Source organism: Quercus robur, chromosome 5, assembly GCF_932294415.1.
Source record: "Quercus robur chromosome 5, dhQueRobu3.1, whole genome shotgun sequence".
Lineage (NCBI taxonomy): Eukaryota > Viridiplantae > Streptophyta > Magnoliopsida > Fagales > Fagaceae > Quercus > Quercus robur.
In genome coordinates, this window is record NC_065538.1 from 27,941,290 (window position 1) to 27,965,382 (window position 24,093).

Sequence of the window (24,093 nt, forward strand, 5' to 3'; positions counted from 1 at the left end):
TATTTATTCTAAAGAGTACTTAAGGTCACCAAATAGCAATGACATCGCTAGGTTGCTAAGAGTTGGTGAAAGTCATGGATTTCCAGGGATGCTAGGGAGCATTGACTGCATGCACTGGAAATGGAAGAATTGCCCATCAGGGTGGAAATGTCAGTATACTGGTCATAGTTGTGAGCCAACAATTATTTTGGAAACAGTAGCATCATATGATCTTTGGATATGACATGCATTTTTTGGGTTACCTGGGTCTCATAATGACATCAACGTGCTAGTCCATTCTTTTATATTTACCAAGCTCGCTCAAGGCCTTGCACTTTCGGTGAATTACTCAATCAATGGTCATGATTATACAATGGGATACTATCTTGTTGATGGTATATATCCTTCATGGTCCACTTTTGTAAAGACAATCCGAGCTCCACAAGGTAAAAAGAATAGTCTTTTTGCTACAACTCAAGAGTCAACAAGGAAGGATGTAGAGAGTGCATTTGGAGTGCTTCAAACACGATTTGCAATTGTTCGTGGGCCTGCATGTCTTTGGAGAAAAGAGGCTCTTGATTACATTATGAAGGCATGCATAATATTGCATAACATGATAATTGAAGATGAACGTGATGCCAATGGAGCAAAAGACTTTGATTATGAACAAGTGCCTGAAAGCATCCCTACAACAGTGTCCCACGAGCCTACAGAAGAATTTAGTCAATTTACAGCGTTCATTGCAGCCCGTGAAAAATTAGAAATAAAGAAACTAGTTTCAGAGACTGAGACAATTCCGTTGGAGAGAGGCTACAGTTATTTCTCTTAATGGGTTTTCGCCAGAATCATCTAGCCGTTGGGGAGACAATATGGTTTGATGAGAGTTCTTTATCTTTTCTTTGAATTTACTTTCTTTTATTGTGTTTCATTTTTTCCTAATATTTTTTTCTATTTGAATTTTTTTCCCTGACCTTTGTCTGGTGAATTCCCTATAAATCTCAACTAATTTTAAGTTTTAACGAAATCCTTTTTCACAAATCAGAGGCATGTGTTATTTCCTCCTCAACTATTTGAAGAAATGCCTAAACTAGATTTGAAGAGATTTTACTTTTGCATGTCAATTCCCAATTATTAGGAATCCCAATTATGGAGCAAAGCAGATGAGGAAGGCTATTTTTCAATCAATGATATGCATCTTAACACAACTGCAGGTATTGTTTTATCAAATTTTATTGTTTCTCTTTCTCCTAATCTCCTATTAAGTTATGCATTAAACTATGAACTTTGATAGTTTTAGTGATGTGTAATGCAGCATCAAAATTGATTCAGAGATTTAATTGATTTTTAAAAATTATGTGTCCCGTTTTATTCAAGTCCAATTTCTTTGTCATATTTGTTCCCTTTAAGAACAAAGAATGGTTTGGGAACTATTACTAGATTTTATATATCAGAACCTATATGCTCCTCATATTGATACTAATTAATTCATCTAAGAACACATACTTTGTACCTTACAGATGTCAATTGAATTAATATATATGGTTTTATGTTTATGGAAGCTTCAAAATGGCTTTTCCAATTAGTTTACTACTGTATTGACGGAATAAAATCAGGGCATTCTTGTGCTTCATTTTGAAACAACTGAGATAATATATTTAACTTTTTCCAGTATAATTAAAGCAACATCTAAAGGAAGTTTCTGAAGAAAAGCTAAATCTAAATCAAGGAAGAACATGAGAAATGCTAAGTTCTTAGCACCTAAACCATGTAAGTTCCTTAGAAACTATAATCCCAAGTACTCAAAAGTGATCGATAAAAACAAAACAAAGTTATGACAGTAAAGAGAAAAGGAGAAGCAAAGTGACTTGAAGTTTAAAACCACCAAACACAAGTGATCGGTGAGATAATATTGGTTGTGGAAGTGGAAGTAGAAGTCAAGTTTGAGAGGAAGTGAAATGCGAGAATGGTGTTAAAGGTGGTTCACCTTTATTGGCTTGTGAGCTCTCACAAGAAATCCTGCATTTTTTTTTTCTTTTGTGTTTATACTATTAAAAAAAATATTATTGCATAAATTAATGTGGCCATTCTACAATGCTCTATGAGAGTCTACCGCTTACCATTAGTCCAATTTTCTAGGCTCCTCTAATTGCACCAAGAGAGGCCATTTTCAGCCAAACATCTGTCCCTTTCAAATTTATGGTTCAAAACTTTGGTAGACCAGACAACTGGAAACTCCCCTTTTTTCTAAAATATTTTAGATCCATACTTTAATCCTTTTTGTTAAATCAATTGTTGTGTTGTAATGCTTAAACAAATTATTTGACCCATGAAAATTATGACTATTTATGTTTAACATTCTTAAAAATAAATAAATAATACTATTTTAGAACTTAGTTATTAATTTTTCCGTACATTGCATGGATTAGCGACTAGTTTTTATAATTTTTGGGTTTCTTAAGCCAATTATATGAAGTTAATCAAACAATATGAGTTCTTCTACAATATTTCGTAAGCCATTTACTCACTCCATAAAGCTCATGAGAAGAGCACTTCAAGAATAAAAGTTCCATTGTTTTCACTTTCCGATTGCATAACATGCAAAAAGTGTAGGGCTTTATGTACGTAAAAGCTTCCAAACCAAAATAATAATTTTTTAGGGAGGTTTCAGTTTCTAATTGCTTTTCAAATTGCATGTTATCTGTATGAAAGTGACCCCCCCACCCACCCCCCCCCCCCCCCATCCCCCCCCCCCACCCCCCCCCCCCCCCCCCCCCCCCTCCCCCTTACCCTTCACTATCCTTCTTCAATAAGTGATAACGTTGTTAACTTTATATCTACTTGATCAAGAGTAAGGCCACACAACATTTTCTTAAGCATTGGCAACTTTTGAAATTGAATTTTACAAGATTTGCTAAGAATGCTTCTAAGTGTAAATCGTAGTAATGAATTCCAATTCTTAGTGCCCAATTCAAATTGTTTCCGGTAAAAACTTTGATACTCTCCTTCCCGTAGGAGCCTTCTCTCTCATTTTCTAAACGAGCCTCTCCCTCCTTTAGGCTTATCCCTAAGGGTCTGAATTTTCTATTTTCTTTTGTCTATTTTAATTTCTATTCTTTTCCTACGGCGGAAGATGTGATTGATAGCTTGGAGAATATTAAACTAACTGTTGAAGAGGAAGAGATCATTGCAATATCTGAGGAGGGCAGCTTGCCTGAGATCGAAAGTTGTAACTTGAGTCTAATTGACAAATTTCTAACTTGTAAGGCCCATAATAAAAGGGCTACTATGAATACACTACGGAGAGTATGGGGGATGCATACTTGTCTGCAGATTATAGAGGTTGGAACGAATCTGTTTTAGTTCAAGTTTTAGAATGACTTTGACTTGAACCTAGTTTTGAGAGGGGGACCGTGGTGCTTTGATAATCAATTGCTTATGCTCAAGAGATGGCATAAAGGGATGACTGAAGTAATTTTAAATTAGAAAGTGCCTCTCTTTGGGTACAAATTTGGGGGCTCCTTTTGATATGGTTTCTTCTCAAGTAGCGACTGAAGTAGGCAGTAGATTGGGTGTTGTGGAAGACGTTGAAAGGCGCAGACGACAAGATATGCAAAATTATTTTTTGAGAGTCTGTATTGCATTGCCTATTTCGAAACCTTTGAGGCGTGGAGGATTTATTACAGATTCAGATGGAGTACGTACATGGGTGAAATTTAAATACGAAAGACTACCTATTTTTTGTCACTTTTATGGACTTCTTGGGCATGATTTACGTCATTGTGCTAGTCACTATGTAGTGGAGAAAAATGGAGGGGACGTTGAGTACCAATATGGGGATCGGTTGAAGGCTTCAGATGGCCGCTAGAGATCGCCACCATGGAAGGGAGCTGCAAAATCTAGTCCCGAGTCATGGATGCTCGAGAATCCTGGTGTGGATTTCTCTCAACGTGATGATCATGTCAAGAATCAAGGGATAGACCCGGGTAATCAGCAGATATGTACCGAGAATAAAGGAATAGAGGATGCTGATAAAGGAAACTCTATCCCTATAATCGTGGATAAGGAAGTTGGCATTTCAAACTCAAACTGTAAGCTATCACATGTAGTACACGTTAATGGACCAAGTGGGCTTTCTATGCCTAAACAAAAGTCTACTTGAACCAGAATCATGAGGATGGATTATGGGCTTGGGAGTTTCACTAGAGTAATTGAGGGTCCACTACTAGGGAAAAGAGCTAGTGCACATAATACTAACTTATCCCTACCATGTGAAGATGAGGAAGCATAGAGAGCAAAGCGTGAGAAACTGGTTTCAAATTCTGATAATGTATTGGTGAGGATGGATGGTCACCCTTGCCAAGAGCAATAAGGCTTTTAAGTTGGAACTGCCAAGGGCTTGGGAACCCTTGGACGAGTCGCAGCCTTCGCAAAGTTGTGAGGGAACAAGCTCCCAATGTGTTTTTTCTTATGGAAACACGGCTAGATAGAGAAGGTTTTGATAGGTTATATGGTGAGTTGCCTTACCCGAATAGGATCATTGTCAAAAAACCCGATTTGGGTAGAGGTCTAGCTTTAATATGGAAGAATGAAGTGATGATAAATTTAATAAATTTCATAGCTAATCATATTCTAGTGAAAGTGAAGGAGGAAGATAGGTTTGAATGGTGGCTGACATGCTTTTGCAGTTGGCCAAAAGTGAATCAACGGCATAAGTCCTAGGAAGTACTAGAGCACCTCAAATCATTTATGGAGGGCCTTTGGATGTGTATTGGTGATTTCAACACCGTACTTCAGTCTTCAGAAAAGCTTAGCAAAAGACCATCCCAAATGAGCCAAATCGATTCATTCTGTGCTTCATTGGAGGCTTGTCAATTGGAAGATTTAGGGTTTAAGGGATATCCGTATACTTGGAACAATAATAGACTTGGGGATGCAAACACAAAACTCAGGTTAGATAGAGCTGTAGCAACAAAGGAATGGAGAGATAAGCTTCAGCTTACTTCAGTAACTCACCTATATCCACATGCATTGGATCATCTCCCTATTGTTCTTCAAACAGAGCACTTGAGGACAAGGAGATCACAAGGTCAAAAAGGATTTAAATTTGAAGAAAGTTGGCTGCTTTGGGAGGAGTGTGAAGAGGTGGTTAGGGAAGCATTGGCTACAAGTGAGAGTGTTGGACACGACTTGGACTTGATTCAGTAGAAAATACAATCTTGTTGTAAGAGACCGTGAAAATTTGGGGTGCTCTCAAAAAAGAGATTTGGGTGCTTTTAAGGGCACCTTTCTTTTTAGGTAAGTGGTGTGGAGTTGCCACTTATTTTTATACAAAAAAATAAGAAAAAATAGATACAAATTACATGATCAAAATACTTCATTGTCATTGATTGAATAAAGAAAATTACAACTTTGGTAAATTAACCTTACAAGGCTTTGAGTCTTAGTTACAATCTATGTAAAAGAATACAAAGCTTTGGTCCTACTTATAATCTACCAAAATTAAAAGACAAAACACTAATCTGCCTAACCAAAAACCCTAAGCTCGGGGGCTAGGTTACGGAATGGAAATATGTTAGGCACCCATTCCGCCCAGACAGAGTTGGTCTTCTAGACTCTAATAACCAATAGACCATTTTTTGCATAATTGAATGATATGTTGAACATACATGACAGACACTTGACCAAAATTAATTCAAATAAATTTACCTTATGAATGTATCCTTTTTTTTTAAGAAAATTCAGGTTTGTTTTATGTATAAAAGAAAATTTGATTTGTAAAGAAAAATCAGATCTGTTTTTATGTAGATAAAAAAAGTTAGATTTGTAAAGAAAAATTATATCTGTTTTTATGTAGATAAAAAAAAATTAGATTTGTAAAGAAAAAATCAGATCTGTTTTTGAACATATCATAAAAAAGGCTTTTGAAAAAAGGATTCACACTCGTGAGATAAATTTATTTTACATGCATCACATATTAAGAAAAGAAAAAACTTCAACCTAATTTTTAATTTCTTCTTTTAAAGTCCAAAATCTGCAATTTTGTGTCAAAGAAAACTTTCTTAAAAAAATTAGATCTATATTTAATGAAAATACATATAAGTTTTGTGTGTTAAAAAAAAATATATGTATTTAATAAAAATACAGAGGGATAATTACAAATTACCTATCTGTGGTTTAGCTCGAATTTAACTTACCCACCTGTGGTTTTATTTTTGACACTTTACCCACTCGTGGTTCATTCCGTCTATGTTCCTTAGCCCACCTCTAAACGTTTCATCAAAAAATCAAACAAGAAATCAGATCAAACACTCCTCTCCCACACACTCTATACGCTTGCTCACCCACTTGGGAAAAGGGACATTTGATATCAGCTTCCACAACAGGATTCACCATTTGTGAACACATGTGACACCAATACCTCGTTGCCATTGTTTCCTCCATTTTTTCTCCTCCCTTCTTTCCCCACCACCACCACTACCTTTGACTCTGTCACGATCAAAAATTTAAATTAAAAAAAAAAAAAAATCAACACAGTAATTCAATGAATAATAGACATCAACCATCCCTCAACACAAAACTCTCATAGCCAAACATTCATTCACAGGCAAAGAATCCAACAGTTTGCAAGTCTTTCACAGATCTAAATCATCATCAACCTTTTCAACCACCACACCCAAAAAAAAACCAAAAAGAAATCCAAAAAAATAGAAACCCCACAAAAGTCCCAAATTAAAAAAAAAAAAAAAAAAAAAAAAAAAAAAGCCCAGAAACACTATTTAAGATTATAGAAAAAAGGTCACAAATTTGCATACCCATTAACCCAAAAAGGCAAAAGTAACACCCCAGAAAGCAAAAGAACCAGGTTAAAATTGTGAACAAAGATAATCTAGCAAGCAAAAAAAAAAAAGTTCGATAAAAGCTAACTAGTGAAAATGCCATATTAGGCACAATCAAGGAGGAGGTTGGTTTGGGCTTTAGTGACCTTAAAGCCTTCAATCTTGCTTCGTTAGCTAACAAGGATGGAAATTGCAAACGTGTACAAACTCCCTAGTCCACAAGGTATTTTAGGCTGCGAACGAAAGCTAACATGTGCCAAAGGGAAATTCTCGACAACCTAACCTGTGAAGCATGCAAAGAGGAAGCAAAGAGCAGTGGGCATTATTTCTAGGAATGTACTAAAGCTCGCGAAGTCTGACGTATATATGGTATTTCGTTTGATAGTTAAGGTGGTGATTATCACAAGTTTAGAGACTTTCTTTGGCATTTAAAGTTCGGCCAACACATGGATGATGAGATGTTGGGGATGGTCATCATGGTGGCATGGTGTATGTGGTTCAATAGGAATGTAGTGAGACAAGGCAAACTGAGACAACAAAATGTTGCAATTTTACAAAGGGTAACGTACTTAATGGAGGAACTTCAAACGGCTAACTTTAAGCTGGCTCAACCTGTAATGAGCGATATAGTGCTAGGAAACCTCCAATAATGTCATTGTACAAAATCAATATCGAGGTTATCATTTGGAACCACATAGGATAGGTAGAGGCAACTTTAAGCAAGAAATTACCAATATCACTGGGACCTTTGGAGACCAAAGCTAAGGCTTTGAAGGAGGGGATCTATTATGCTTAGGATGTGGGAGTACATGATATAGTGTTTGAGAGTGTCTCCAAGATCGGCATTGATGCATTAAATGGAATAAGTGAAGCTTCAGTTTCTATTGACATTATCGTTGTGGGGATTAGAAATAAACTGCCGTATTTTAGATGCATGAGTATATCCCATGTTAAGCGAAACAGAAATCACTTAGCTCATCTTTTGGCTCAATATGCCAAAAAACATTGATGGTTATGTAACTTAGATAGAGAAAAATCCTAATATAGTTGAGTACACATTGGCTCATGATGTATTTTTTTTATCTTATTCTTAAAAAAATTACAATCTTTTTATTTTATTTAAAAAAAAAAAGTTCACATATGATTTGTTTATTTTTAAATAAATAATAAAATTAAATTGATAATGGATCAAAATTAGAAAGTGTAAGGTGTCATATGACTAAAAGTATTTATAAATAATTGTTTAAATTGCCTGAGTTGGAGGAATTGACTTAATGGAAGATTTTTTTTTTTTTTTTTTAAGAAATAATAAAATTAAATCGAGAACGGATCAAAATTAGGAAGTGCAAGGTGTCATATGACTATAAGTACATATGAATAGTTATTTGAATTGCCATATAGTGAGTTGAAGGAATTGAATTTATAGATAAATTTTTTCAAAAATTTTTTTTTTTTGAGAAACAATCAAAATTAAGGAACCATACGACTAAAAGTACACATGAATAGTCAAAGGAATTTTGATTGAAACTAGTTAGAGATAAACTCCGTCCATTTTTTTTTTTCTTTTTCTTTCGGTAAACCACGATATAAACATTAAACTAGGAATTTACAAGTCTATTACAAAACATGCTAGCTTTATCAAAAGCTAACAAAGTCTCCACCACAGGTGGTGGGTTACAAAAAACAACAAAATGGGTGAAGGATTGCGCTCCTAACTTGGCCAAAGCATTCGCACATTAATTGGCTTCACAGTAGGCATGAATCATGCACTTATTTGGGATTTGCTTCAAGAGGCTCCTACAATCAGATAGCAATGGTTCCATCATGATATTTTCAGCTTCATTATTCATAAGCAAAACAATACTCAACGCATCAAGCTCAATGATAAGGTTGTTCAAACCCATCTCCCTAGCTAGATTAAGACCATCTCTCAATGCCCACAGTTCAGCCATGAAACTGTTGGTGTGCCCGATCCCTCTAGCATATCCCTTCACCCATTTACCTTCATGATCACGAAATAAACCTCCTCCACCTGCCTTACCTGGGTTCTTCAGAGCTAAACCATCAGAGTTAAGCTTCAACCAGCCCCTCGGTGGCTTCTCCCACCCCACAAGAACGATAGTTTTGGACGGCCTGATCCTAGCTTCAAGGCCAATAACATAAAATTCAGCACTGTGCCTCAAACTTTTTTTCCAACACTGATTGTCTACGGTTCCTGTCCTAAAAACATAATTATTCCTATGCAACCACAGTTGCGAAATCCCCAAAGGAAATATAATCTTCCAAGGTATGCCGTCACTATGGCATTCGTTAGGTCCCTGCAATTAGTTTCCATCCATTCTTTAAAAGGAAGGGCAAAAGAGCTACTAGTGCAGATAGGAACTTGTAATTGCTGCCAGAAGTTGTGGGCAAATTCACAACCCTTGAATAGGTTTTCAATAGACTCAATCTCCCTACTGCATATTTTATACACTGGATCAATAATTAAACCCCTTGAACCCAAAACTTCAGCTGTGGGTAAGCTACCATGTAGACACCGCCACATGAAGAACTGAACCTTAGGAGGAGTTTTAGTCTTCCAAACCCAATTGAATGACATGGTGTTTAGGTTCAAGGGGTTTAAACCCCTAGCAATGAGATAAGCTGATTTAAGGGAGAAAAAACCATTCTTTGAGAATGCCCACATGAGTTCATCAACTAAGTGCGGGTCAAAAGAGAAAGGAATGGCCAAAATAGAATTTAGAACACTTTCAGGAAGATCAAAAGAGATGCTAGATGGGATCCAATCATTGTTCTCATCAAAGCATTGTTTAACTGTTAGTTCAGCCTCCCCCCTGGTAAGGGGTCCTTCCATGAGCTCTCTTAACCGCCCTTTAGGAAGCCAAAAGTCCATCCACATATTTACTAATTCACCATTCTTCACTATCCATCTCAAACCTTTTCACATAAATTGGTCCCCCCCTTTTGCAGGCCGCCTAAATCCGAGAGCAAGGCAACTTCCTTCCCTCCTCAATCATCCTGTTAGGACACAAATATCTAGCTTGTAGCATTCTTGCCCACGGCATCCCTTCCTCATGAGCAAGTCTCCAACATAACTTAGCTAACATAGCTTGGTTTCTATAGGAAAAAAGTAAGAGATTGGGCATGCTATGAATGTGCCATGTTCACATGTGCCGTCCCGACAGTGTACCAATTAGTTTAACGAAAAAATAAATAAATAAATAAGAAAATAATGAGTGTGCAGCAGAAGTTGAAAATTTCTACCATTTCTTCTAGAGATTTATGTGGGGGGTGATCCAATGCATTGGTAGAATATGAAAAATAAATAAATTCTTTTTATCACCGACCTTCTTGTTTTAATTATGGTATCTCATTCTCTTCTTTTATTAAAAAAATTGGTAAATAATTTACTTTGAAAGTATTAAAGTTCTTAAAGCTTATAAAAATAATGGATGAGGCTCAATTACGGAATGAGTTACATCTTCAGATTTTCTTTGATAAAAGTGAAAACTTTGTCAATTCTTATAATTTGATAGTATTCATGCTAATCAAAATAATTTTGTTTATTCTTCTAAAAAAGGTAATCATGTTTCTTGGGGGGAAAAAAAAACTGTGACTGCAAGGCTAAAAGTCTTCTTTAATCTTTTGTGACCAATTCATGAAAAGAGGTAAATAAAATCATTTGATGATAATGTAAAATATACAGCAATTCTTTTTTTTGGGGGGGGGGGGGAGCGGGGGGAAGGTGCTTTTTGATGGTAATATATCTAACTTTACAATTAATTCAATGTATATCTATATCTACAGATATAGATATACATTCCCTTTTGATATTAATGATTAAAGTATTTATAATAAAAGATAAATTAAAAAAAAATGAAATAACCCTAATAACATATTCAAAACAGGAGAGACAATTACCCAAATCAAAAAAGCCAGAAACATTACACTTAACAGACCACGTAGCTAAAATATGAGCCACAACATTGGCAAGTCTAGACACCCAAAGAAGTGACTTCTGTATGCTGTAATATATAGAGATAATGTCATACCTATAACCTAGAATCAAATCCTCTCTTGATATAGAAATTTAGAGGTACCCCTTCCAAAAAAAAATTAGGAGTACATGACAGATTGCCTTCCATGGATATAGATACACACGCCCTTTTGATATTAATAATAAAAATATTTATAAATAAAAAATAAAAAAAATAAAAACAAAAGGAAAAGTAAAGTAAAGATGAAGAACTTGCATGTATCACCCATTAATGATGGCTTTGGCATGATGATGCTTTTTCACTTTCTTATGATGATAGCTCAGGTTTTAGATATAGCTGCTAATGCAGCCAGCTTCCTAGTGCACTGTATACAGCACTCTATGCCTAATATAGGCTAACTTTCTTTGTAGTACTTTACTTTATCATTTTGTTTAATGTTTGATCCTTTTATCAAAAAAAAAAGGGGGGGGGGGGGGGGGGAGTCGAAATTTCTTGTAATTCCATAAATTGACTTTAATTCTAAATTATAGTTTTACAATTTCAATTTCTTGAACACACACTTTACAAAATTTATATCCATTTTCTATATTCAGTTCACTCCAATTCATATTTATACTTATACTACACTAATTTTCAAAAATGATCTTTATTAATATTTTGTTAAAATTTAGATGGTAATTTACATGCTGTACCTTAGGTTATATTTTAGCTATGTGGCTAATTAATCACATCAACAAATAGTATGAAGCCCATCTGTTTGGCCAAGAAAACGTGAAAAACACCGTTTGGTTTGGGCAAGAAAACATCGATCATTGGCACCGCTGAAAGAATTAGCGGAAGAGAGTAGTGGGGATAGGACAAGGATAATGATGATTCAAAGAAAATTATAGGTGCCATTGTTAACACTTTGGCAAAAGAAAATTATGGGCATTTTTTACTTTGGAGGGGAAATTATGGTCACAGAAGAGAAAAAAAAAAAAAAACTATTGCATTTTTTTCTTTTTATATCATCTCACTTAAATGATTTTCTAATCAGAGATCACCATGGTGGAGGTGCACTTACCCCTTAGTGTGAGTTTGGATAGTGCATTTGTGTGTTTCTCGTGCATCTGCGTTTTTTTTTTTGTGGGTCCCGTGTACTGTTCACGAGACCTGCAAATACGGAAAAATACAAATCTAACTTTAAAATTGTGTCCCACGGTACTATTCACACCTTTAAAAATTATTATGCTATAGTGTTTTCAACTTTCAGCCATAAGCGATATCCAAACAATCTCTTAAGGTCCGTTTGGATATAATTTATTTTTGCTGAAACTGAAAACTGAAAACTGAAAATACTGTAGCAAAATAATTTTTAAATATGTGAATAGTACCGTTGGACCCGTAAACAGTATGTAAACAGTGCGTGAACAATGCCTTTTGTCCCTTGCACAGTGCTCACATGTGATATTACTGTTTACGCGCTGAAAAAAAAAAAAAAAAAAAAAAAAAAAAAAAAAAAAAAAAAAAAAAAAAAAAAACCTGGGTTTGGAAACGCGGATCCAAACCCACACTTAGTGTGCATTTGTCATTGGCTTAAAAAGTCAATTTATTTTACTATTTAGATTATTTTTACTACATTCATTGATCCTATTGCACTTTTTGATACTGTCCATGGGCCTCATGGTACTATTTCAGCTAACTTTTAGCTTAATCTATAGTACTTTCAGCAAAAAGTTTTCAATCTCAGATAAATAAGTTGTTTCCAAACAGACACTTAATAAGTCATTTGAAAGCTATGAAACACTGCGACAAGATCGACAGCTCCCTCAACAGAGTTTTTCTCACCCAAATTTGCTACTTAAAATAAATAAATAAATAAAATAAAATAAAATAAAAAAAACTAACCTTAATGTTGTAATTTCTTTGATAGAGATTTCTCAAAAAAGAAAAAAAAAAGTAAAAATTCTCGCAGAGAGAAGCGGGTTAATGCTATTTTCTGAGTTGGTTAATTAGCCACATTGCTAAAATTTAATTAAAAAACTAAATTTACCCCTTAATTTTTGCCAAACTTCTAAAAGGTTCATATGCTAGAGGTATCTTATCAGACAAAGCCAGTATCATAAAATAGTTTTCCAGTATGGTGAAAGAGTCCAATAAGAGAATCTCATAAGCTGCTTTCCTTTAATAATTATTATTCTTTTATCAATAAAATCTAGTCATACAAAATTTTTTATAAGATTTGTCAAAAAAAAAATTATAAGATTAAATTACACTTTTAACTCTTAAAAATTTTAATTATTTTTATTTTAACTTATTAAATTTTAATTTAAATTTTAACCTTTTATATTTTATTTTGAATCTTCTATTTTATATTTACTCTATCATCCAACAACATGCTTTGTGAAAAATTATGACTGCACTTAAAATTTGTTAAAAAATATTATACAGTGGTATTACTCAAATAGCATTACTCAAAATATTTATGAATGATTTCTCCAAAAAAAAATTATGAATGTGTTCTAAAAATGTGTGTATATATGAATGCATTTTTATTGAGGTAACGTGCTGTTGTGGTAGGACACGTGACACGTCGAATGTGATGACTAATAATGACTGTCTCACGTTTTACATAGGATACGATTTAAGTCGTGGGCCATCCTTATCCTATATTTATGTCACATTTATGGCCATGATATAACTCATCTCTTTGTGTCAACCGTCGGATCATTATGTCGGCACCCTTCTGATTGAGCCATTCTGACAAATATACATACATTCAAGATATGTTGCGATGAGTCTTTCGACAACTACAAGTTAAATACTAAAAATGAAAATTGAAACAACCATATGAGTTAGAAAGAAGAGAGAAGACATGCTTCGATTATTGTCACCAAAAAAATTTAAAAAGGTGAATTTTTTTTAAAAGGTTATTTCCGTTCTATTGTTTTTTATGATTATAAATTGAAGATAGATATAATCTATATATATATATAAAACCGAAGCCTTTGCTGGCACCACAATTTTCCACGTCAGCACAATATTTAAAAAATAAAAACAATTTTCCACGTCAGCACAATATTTAAAAAATAAAAAATAAATAAAAATTATAACTCCTCAAAACCCTAGCAACCTTACCCCTCTCTCAAGTTAAGAAATATAAAGCCACGGTTTCTGCAAACTCTCTCTCTCTCCAGACGTAGGAAGCCCTAAAGCATTCAAGATCTACAACTCACGGTATAGATTTTAGCTTATAAAGTTCAGCTTTTGTAAGGTTAGTTTGTTTATATATTTAGTTCTTACGTTTAGGTTTAGGTTTAGGTTTAGGTTTTAAGAGATTTATATATTACTACTATGTGGCTCTCCAGACGTAGGAAGCCCTAAAGCATTCAAGATCTACAACTCACAGTATAGATTTTAGCTTATAAAGTTCAGCTTTTGTAAGGTTAGTTTGTTTATATATTTAGTTCTTACGTTTAGGTTTAGGTTTAGGTTTAGGTTTTAAGAGATTTATATATTACTACTATGTGGCTCTCCAGACGTAGGAAGCCCTAAAGCATTCAAGATCTACAACTCACGGTATAGATTTTAGCTTATAAAGTTCAGCTTTTGTAAGGTTAGTTTGTTTATATATTTAGTTCTTACGTTTAGGTTTAGGTTTAGGTTTAGGTTTTAAGAGATTTATATATTACTACTATGTGGCTGAATTTCCCGTGACAGCAGTTTTATATTTTTAACCAAATACATCAGGAAAGCAAGAGAAGGCGCATAAATATTTAGTCCTTACGTTTAGGTTTAGGTTTAGGTTTTAAGAGATTTATATATTACTACTATGTGGCTGAATTTCCCGTGACATCAGTTTTATGTTTTTTTTTTTTTTTTAATTTGTTTTATGTAAGGTTAGTTTGCTTACATCAGTTCTTTATCTCAAAGATAAGGCTTTTATTTCTACCGCAAAAACTATTTAGGTATGTATCCCTTGCAAGCACACATGAACTTAAATTGTCTTTTAACATATATATGCTTTATTATTTTCTAATAGTTTTCCCGTGCATCGCACGGGTTAGCGACTAGTGTTTGTAAATTGTAATACACGCGCATTTTTTTCACTTGATGAAATATAAAGCAACACTAAAAGTTTTACAAAGAAATTTGATCTATATTTGGTTGATTTGATTGGTCGTTTGACGATGGAGGTGAGAAAGATTCTACAACGATGGTGCATACTACCCAAAAGTAAGATGAAGGAAGAAAGAAACAAATAGGAAGTAATCGGCTCTTTTATTTTTTCAGGTTCATTTTATATTTCACTAATTACAATATGTTATGTGTCTTATTGGTTTATTTTTCATTTTAAAGTTTAAACTTTTGTGACCTTAAAGAGAAGAGGAGGGAGGAAAGACATCTTGCAAGCTGCTATTGATAAGCAATGAGTTAGAACAATAAGTTTGAGATAGAAGATTTTTATTCTTTGATGGCATTTATTTTTTTTATATTGTTTGGTGTTGGATTTACTTCATTCATGAGAGAAAACATACAACTTTAAATTCTAGAATAAAGAATAGAAAGCGTATTTTGATGTAGTGAAAATCAAAAATAATAAGTAGATAGTTGTTGATGCTTATTTTGGAAGCTCAGTAGCAGGAAGAAGCCCAACAATATGGGCAGAGAAGAGTTGGTAGATTGATGGAAAAAAGCAAATGCGCCAAGGATGCCCAAGAAGAAAGAAATGGGACAAAGGAGCTCACAAGCAATGTAATGGGTCAAGAAAACCCAAAGTAGCATGAGTATAAATCCAATGACCATATTGAGTCATTGAGAGAAGAATAAGCAGTAGGCCCAAAAGAGGCCCAGCAAGCACGGGTCAAATGACACCACGGCACGAATGGCAGAGTGGTATGACAGGAATGACAAAAAGATTACGGAAGAAGTAAAGAATGGGCTAAAGAGGGGAAAACCCACAATCAAGTAAGGCCCAGCCCTCAAAATGAGCAAGCCAATAAAGAATGGAGAATTAGAAAAACAATTTACACCATAAGAGGACAAGGATGAGCAGCAAAATGCATAGATGAGCTTCTAGACCATGGCAAACACATGAGCAACAGACAAGCTTTTGACATACACGAGAAGTGGAGCATGTGCAAGGCCCAGGCACTACCAACCTATACCCAGCCAATACAGGGGTGGTTGGTTATGGGTCAGAGGTAAGAGAGGGTATGATCTGGCGGTGGGGAAAAAGGCCAGCCTATTCTGGGGTTCCTGCTCAGATTCTTTTGAGGGTGATGTCCTGCTGGGATGACATACCACTCAAAAGAATGAAAGATGAGTTGGAACCACTAAGTGCATGTCATGAGGGATAGCAAGAGAGAATACTCACGCTGTGGTAGACAAGAATGCCACAGTGAGCAAGCAAGCAAAATAATCTTCTTTGTCTGGTAATGGGGAGTGGCACAGTCAGCACAAGTAAGTGGTGGTAGCTGGCCAGCTGACAAACCAGTGGGTGGTCGAGAAGAACACCCTAAATTAGAAAAAAGTAGTTAAAAGTTAAAATGGTAAAAACCAGTCATGGCAGACAGTATATAAAGAGTCCTTGCCGTGCACAGTAACATCATCACAACAGTAGCAACTACTAGGAGAGACTCATAACACCACCATCATCATAACACTACACAAGTAAGCACTAAGAAAGAAAGGAAAGGAGTGGGGGAAAGAATCAAGGTAACAAAACAGAAAAAAAAAAAAGAGAAAGAAGAGAAATAGAAAGTGCAGAATAGCAGACATGCACCAATAGGCTGATCTCATCTCTCCCTCTAAAAGTCTACCCTCTGTTAAGGATAAAGAACTCGTTTGGGCACTAGTCATTTAGGCCCATTCCCTCAAAGTGGATAATTTCTACAGTAGGATCCTCCTGTAAGGTTACCCACGTTGAGGAATTGGTTCCCTCCTTAGCCTTAGTCCCGTAATACAACTGAACACGGCAAACTGATCTTTTCCTCCTTTGATTTTATCGCTTATTGCTATTATTTCTTCTCTTGTCTTTGCAATTTCACCTATAATGTGTTTCTTGTTGCCATATCGTTCTCTTTCCCTATTTTAATTAAGGTTCTCTTACTTGCTTGCCTGACAGTAACATATTTATTTTATCGTTGTTTTATTGCATTTATCTACCATAACTCTTTTGTAGTAGCTTCGCCTACCATGGGCATGTGACTAAAGTTTCAGAAAACGGGGCATAGTTTGTGCATAAGCCGGACTAAGGTGAGTTGTAATTGGACTGGTCCTAACTCTCTTATTCAGAACACTTGGGCCCAGTGAGGTAGTCTAGCCCAAAATCACAAAAGGCCCACCACAATAGTATTCTAAGAAAATCTTCAATTTTCATCTCAATTTTACATGTTGCTCAAGATGTGTGGTCACTCAATTAGTTCTTACATACTTTCTTTTTCTTTTCGGAAAAATTTGTTCAAGAAAGATCAAAGATAATGTCCATATCTACTTTTGTTAGCCTATAAACAAATATCTATTTTTGTTAGCCTATAAACAAAGAGGATAGAGGGAGAAATCCTTAGAATGAGAAATTGATTGTTAGAAAATTAAAAATGATTACCTTGTTGAAACCCAAAGTTTTATCAAAAAAAATTTCCTTTTATTCTACTCATCACTACCCATAATAATGTAAATGAATAATAGAGATAAACACAAGCTTCAAAATTGAAACAATTTCATTAGTTCGAAACTTTAATTGATAAAATTAAAAAGTTGAGAATTATTTATAGATCCTTTGATGTAATTTCCCAAATAATTATTGAGGTGCAACTCCAAATGTGCCAAAGAACAATTTGAAATGATGATAGCAGGTTCAACAATTACATAAACTTTTGAATTTAAAAAATTATAAATAAAATCACCGCGCATCTTTGGCGCAATGGTCAATCCACAAGTATAAATGCTTGTGGAGTGTGGGGGGGGCAAGATTTGGGGTTTAAGTCTTTAGGAGAGAGTTTCACACATATATGTATATACTTAAATTAGGTTAGAATAAAATTTCTATCTTGTATAAAAAAAATTATAAATAAATAAATAAGACAAAAGCAAAAAAACAAAACAACAGTCTTATTTCATTTATGTTTCTTCTTTTTTTTGGTAGTATTATATTTTTAATTGATAATTATATTAAATTTGGAAACTTCAAGAGTGACAAGTGACAACCAGAAAAACTTAAATATATGATTCTCACATCCCTTGGTTCAGTGAGCCCTCATTTTGTAGCAGAGACCCATATATATTTATATTGAGTGTGAATTTTAAAAATTTTAATAGTTGGATTGCATGTTATTATTATATCCTTCATAATTACAAAATTTCAAGAAAATCAAAGATCAATTATTATGTCATCAAATAAATGTTAAAATTTCAAGTTTTTGTACTCTAAAATTGTGTAAAAAAAAATAAGTTTATTGATTGAATAGTAAATATCATCCGATTTAAACGAAATTTGATATGCACATTAAGAACATAAGGAACATGAAATTTGACAGTTAGATTTTCAAAATGAACACCACAAAAAGAAACTATGAGAAGTTTGAAATGTTTTTCTCCTAACTAGTTTGAAAAGAAACTTTGTTTGACAAAAAGTATCCCTCCCCTACCTTAAACCCTTCTCCTTTGACATAAGTGAGATTCTATATTATGACTTCTTGTAGAATATTATTGATTCATATCTTAAAAAGTTAAGGTTATCTAACTTTGATTAAAATTTAAATCAATCACCTAATTTTATTTTTCTTCATTTCAGTCATTTAACTTTAATTTTTGTTCAATTTAGTTCTTACATTAATCTCCGTTAAAACTGTGCATTAACTTCCAACTTTATTCAATACAAAATTACTATTGTTTTGGTGGTCCTTAATGGCCCAATTTTGGCAGAATTAATTGAACAAAATTAAAAGTTAGATGACTAAATTGAACTAAAATGAAATTAGAGAATTGAATTGAATTTTAGAGTAAGTTAGAGCAAGGGTAGAGGTAAGTAATATGGTGGGGGGCCCATCCCCCCCCCCCCCCCAAAATTTTGAATTTTTTTAATATATATAATTTTTTTAATATTTTTAAAATTTAGTCTACAAAAATAAGAGTTGGCCCCCCATATATTTGAATCCAATGATACTCTTAAAAAAAATAATTTGTCTAATAATTATAGAGATATAACTTTATTTTTCTCAATTCTATTTTTTATTGTAAAATGCTCTTATATTTATAAAATATTTGATAAAGTTTGGCACCAAACATGTTTGAATCTATCTTTTTCAACCCGTTATGAGTCGATTGACAAATTACTGATTCATTATAAAAAATCTTATCACTAAAACAACACATGAAATGTCTCTTTAGTTACCACATAATGGGTTAGAGTAAGATAGCTTCAAATATGTTCGAACTTAACTTATTCCTCCAAGTTTTGGCCCGGTTTTCGAAAATTTCAATAGTTCAATTGAAAGATTTTTTTTACTTATTTTAGTATAAAATTTGATAATGTGTATTGAAAATGATACTTTTTAAGAATTTCACTATAAAAATGGTAAAAATGAATTTTATTTTATGAAAGATTGCCATTGTGGAGGGAAAAAGGTAAAACAAAGAAAAAGGGCAAGTGTTGATCATACTACTATTTGGTCACACAATTAATTTTTTAGAGTTGGAATTCAATGTCCACCTTTAAGTACCCGTTATGTGATAAAAATTGATGGTCAGATCAGTCTTAGGTGTGAAGTAAAGATATTCAATTAGAAAGAGCCCTGAAATGGCTAAGTGTTCATCCTCAAGTTTGGTCCGAGGAAGAGGTTACAATTGGATAATCTCTCTCTTTTTTCTATTTCTCTCTCCCAAAAGAACTCCCCCTGATCTAGGTGCTTCTTGCTTTATATAATTTAGCCAAAATGCATCTAGACTTTACATTTGGAGGGTTAGGATCAGACTTTCCTAATACTTGTTCCATCAAGACCTTGCTAGAAGGTTTTTACACTAGGGTATGAGCTATGGGAGTACTATTTATGGTCATTTCCTCATTAATGTGACCAGCTAAATGGTTGCAGTGCATTTAATGCAAAGAGGATGGCTACTTTGTACTTTTTTTTCTTCTCTTTCTCATTCAACGCCAAGTTACCCTTGTCCACCCTCAGGTTGCGTCGTGCTCTCTCTAACTCTGACTCTCGACTTTCCGAGGTTAGGTAGATGTCCTCGATGCCCTCACCAATTATGGTTGTTCAGCTTCTGTATGAGTTAGGTGTATACTTTCCGAGGACATCCCGCCAATATTTCCCGAGGTTTACCTCCTCACGAATGCCCCTACCTATTTCATCAGCTGTTTGGATCCTTGTCTCCCCATAGCCATCAAATATAATTTTGATTGAAAATATTAAGTTTTTTGTTGTTGTTGGGTGTGTGTGTGTGTGTAGATATAACTTATGAAATAAAAAATGTGTGTATATATATGTGTATATATAATAAAAAAGCGTGTGTATATATATATATGTGTGTGTGTGTGTGTGAGCGCGCGCGCACGGAGTTATCTTGATAAATATATTAGTGCCATAACTTGGCCCCCCCTCCCCCCAAACAAAAATTTCTGGCTCCGCCCCTGAGTTAGAGAGTGTGATATGTAATTTAGCCAAAAATCAATCTTATTTCAAACAATCATATATTAATTTTTAAATAAAACTAATGAAACTGCTTTCATTGATGAGTTAAAAATGTGAGGGATTTCACAATTCGCTCCAATACCGATGGGCTTGGTCTGCAATCGAATGCTATAAAAGATTTGTGCCCCCTCATCCTTCACCAATTGGTCGTTGGATGGATCGGTAAGGTACACGGTCCGACAAAAAATAAGACTTAATTATATATTACACTATTATCGTTGACTAGTTGGGCTTATTGGGTTTGATACATACACCCAATGGCTATTACCGCGATTTTTAGATTGTGGTGATGATTTTACGTTAGTGTTTGGGATTTGATGTAGTTTGTTGAAATTGGCCGGGATATGGTAGCGGAGAAAGAGAGAAAAGAGGAATGGCCAAGGAATCAAAGGAAAGTGGCCAAATTAGAAAAGGGAAATGAAAAAAAAAAGAAGAAGTAAGGATAAAAATGACAATTAATAAAATATATAAATATATATATATATATATATTGTTTTGAAAGTTCGATAGAAGCTAACTAATGAAAATGTCTTATTAGACACTAGACACAATCAAGAAGGAGGGTGGTTTGGGCTTTAGTGACCTTAAAGCCTTTAATCTTGCTTCGTTAGCTAACAAGGATGGCAACTACAAACATGTACGAACTCCCTAGTCCACAAGGTATTTTAGGCTAGATGTATCCCCAATGGGGATTTTCTTTCAACCAAGCTGGGGAATCACCCATCCTACACATGGAGGAGTATATTGGCTGCATAGGATGTTGTTCAACAAGGTTGTCATTGGTAGATGGGTAATGGACAATCAATTGAAATATAGAAAGATAAGTGGCTACACCAACTCTCTACTTGATGCAAATGTTTCCCTACTTATAGATCCACATACTTGGGCTAGGAGGTCAGACATGGTACGAAAATTCTTCTCCCCAGATGATGCATTAGCTATCATGGGCATTCCCTTGAGTTCTCGATTACACAAAAAGGGAATTTCACGGTCTAGAGTGCATACAAGGTAACATTGTCATTGGCCAACAACAGTAACCCAAATAAGGCTTCTAGCAATCGAAATAGCAAACATTTTTGGAAGACAATATGGAGGCTTAATGTACCTAATAAGGTTAAATATTTTGAATGGCATGCGAGAAAAAAAACGTACTTCAAATGAAAGCTAACATGTGCCAAAGGAAAATTCTCGACAACCTAACCTGTGAAGCATGCAAAGAGGAAGCAAAGAGCAGTGGGCATTATTTCTAGGAATGTACTAAAGCTTGCAAAGTTTGATGTCTATATGACATTTCATTTGATAGTTAATGTAACGACCCAAGGAAAAGCGCTAGCCACATCTGCGCTATACCTCAAAAGGACTAGTCACAGTTGAGGCTCCTTGTAGTTGTTAATAAAGCCTAGTTCAACCCAATAAATACCCGATGTGGGACTCATCACACACCCACACACATCACACAATCAATCAAATTGGGGTATCGCAATCTCCCCCACTTAAATCCCTAACGTCCTCGTTATGGCCCATTTTGTGGGGTAGTGTCTCTGAGCCCACACGGGATTACCGGGCCGGCTCTGATACCATATGTAACGACCCAAGGAAAAGCGCTAGCCACATCTGCACTATACCTCAAAAGGACTAGTCACAATTGAGGCTCCTTGTAGTTGTTAATAAAGCCCAGTTCAACCCAGTAAATACCCGATGTGGGACTCATCACACACCCACACATCACACAATCAATCAAATTGGGACATCACAATCTCCCCCACTTAAATCCGTAACGTTCTCATTAGGGTCTACTTTGTGGGGTAGTGTCTCTGAGCCCACATGGGATTACTAACCAGGCTCTGATACCATATGTAACAACCCAATGAAAAGCGCTAGCCACATCTGCGCTATACCTCAAAAGGACTAGTCACAGTTGAGGCTCCTTGTAGTTGTTAATAAAGCCCAGTTCAACCCAATAAATACTCGATGTGGGACTCATCACACACCCACACACATCACGCAATCAATCAAATTGGGGTATCACAGTTAAGGTGGTGATTATCACAAGTTCAGAGACTTTCTCTAGCACTTAAAGTTCAGGCAACATATGGATATTGAGATATTGGGGCTGGTCATCACAGTGGCATGGTGTATGTGGTTCAATAGGAATGCAATGAGAGAAGGCAAAGCGAGACAACAAAATGTTGCGATTTTACAAAGGACAATATACTTAATGGAGGAATTTCAAATGGCTAACTTTAAGCTAGCTCAACCTGTAATCAGCGATATAGTGCTATGGACACCTCCAATAATGTCATGGTACAAAATCAATATTAGGGTTATCATTCGGGACCACACGGGACAGGTAGAGGCAGCCTTAAGCAAGAAATTACCAATAACACTTGGACCTTTGGAGACCAAAGCTAAGGCTCTGAAGGAGGGGGTTTATTATGCTTGGGCTGTGAGAGTACACGATGTAGTGTTTGAGAGTGACTCCAAGATCATCGTTTTTGCATTAAATGGAATAAGTGAAGCTTTAGTTTCTATTGACATTATCATTGTGGGGATTAGAAATAAACTATAGGATTTTAGATGCATGAGTATATCCCATGTTAAGCGAAACGACAATCACCCAGTTCATCATTTGGTTCAATATGCCAAAAAACATTGATGGTTATGTAACTTGGATAGAGAAAATCCTAATATGGTTGAGTACGCATTAGCTCATGATGTATTGTTTTTATCTTCTTCTCAATATAGTTATGATCTTCTTATTAAAAAAAAGTTCATAGATGATTTATTTATTTTTAAATAAATAATAAAATTAAATTGAGAACAAATCAGAATTAGGAAGTGTAAGGTGTCATATGATTAAAAGTATTTATAAATAATTGTTTAAATTGCCATGAGTTGGAGGAATTGACTTAATGGAAGAATTTTTTTTAAGAAATAATAAAATTAAATCGAGAATGGATCAAAATTAGGAAGTGTAAGATGTCATATGACTAAAAGTACACATAAATAATTGTTTGAATTGCCATATAGTGAGTTAAAAGAATTGACTTCATAGATAATTTGTTTTTCAATAAAAAAAAAAAAAATTTTGAGAAACGATCAAAATTAGGAAATGTAAAATATCATATGACTAATAGTACACATGAATAGTCGGAGGAATTTTGATCAAAACTGGTTAGAGATAAACTCCGTCCATATGTTACTAAGGGTCTGTTTGGATACAACTTATTTTTGCTGAAACTGAAAACACTGTAACAAAATAATTTTTAAATATATAAATAGTACCGTAGGATCTATTTTTAATATTTTTTTTCTGAATAAAGTGGTTGTAGGTCTCATGAACAGTGCTATTATAGTGTGTGAACAGTACTGTTACAGTACGTGAACAGTAATAATTGGCTGCTGGCCTAAAGCAAAATGCGTAAAAAAAAAAAAAACGTAAATGCAAACGCAGTAGACATGACGCGAATTCAAACACATATTAAGTAATTTAAGCAAGTATTTCAAATTAGGCAAAAAGTCTTGTGGCTCATTTTTCTAACTTAGATTTGAACGTCTTCTTCCCTCTTTTATGTTTGCTTTCGTCACTTTTGGTTGAATAAA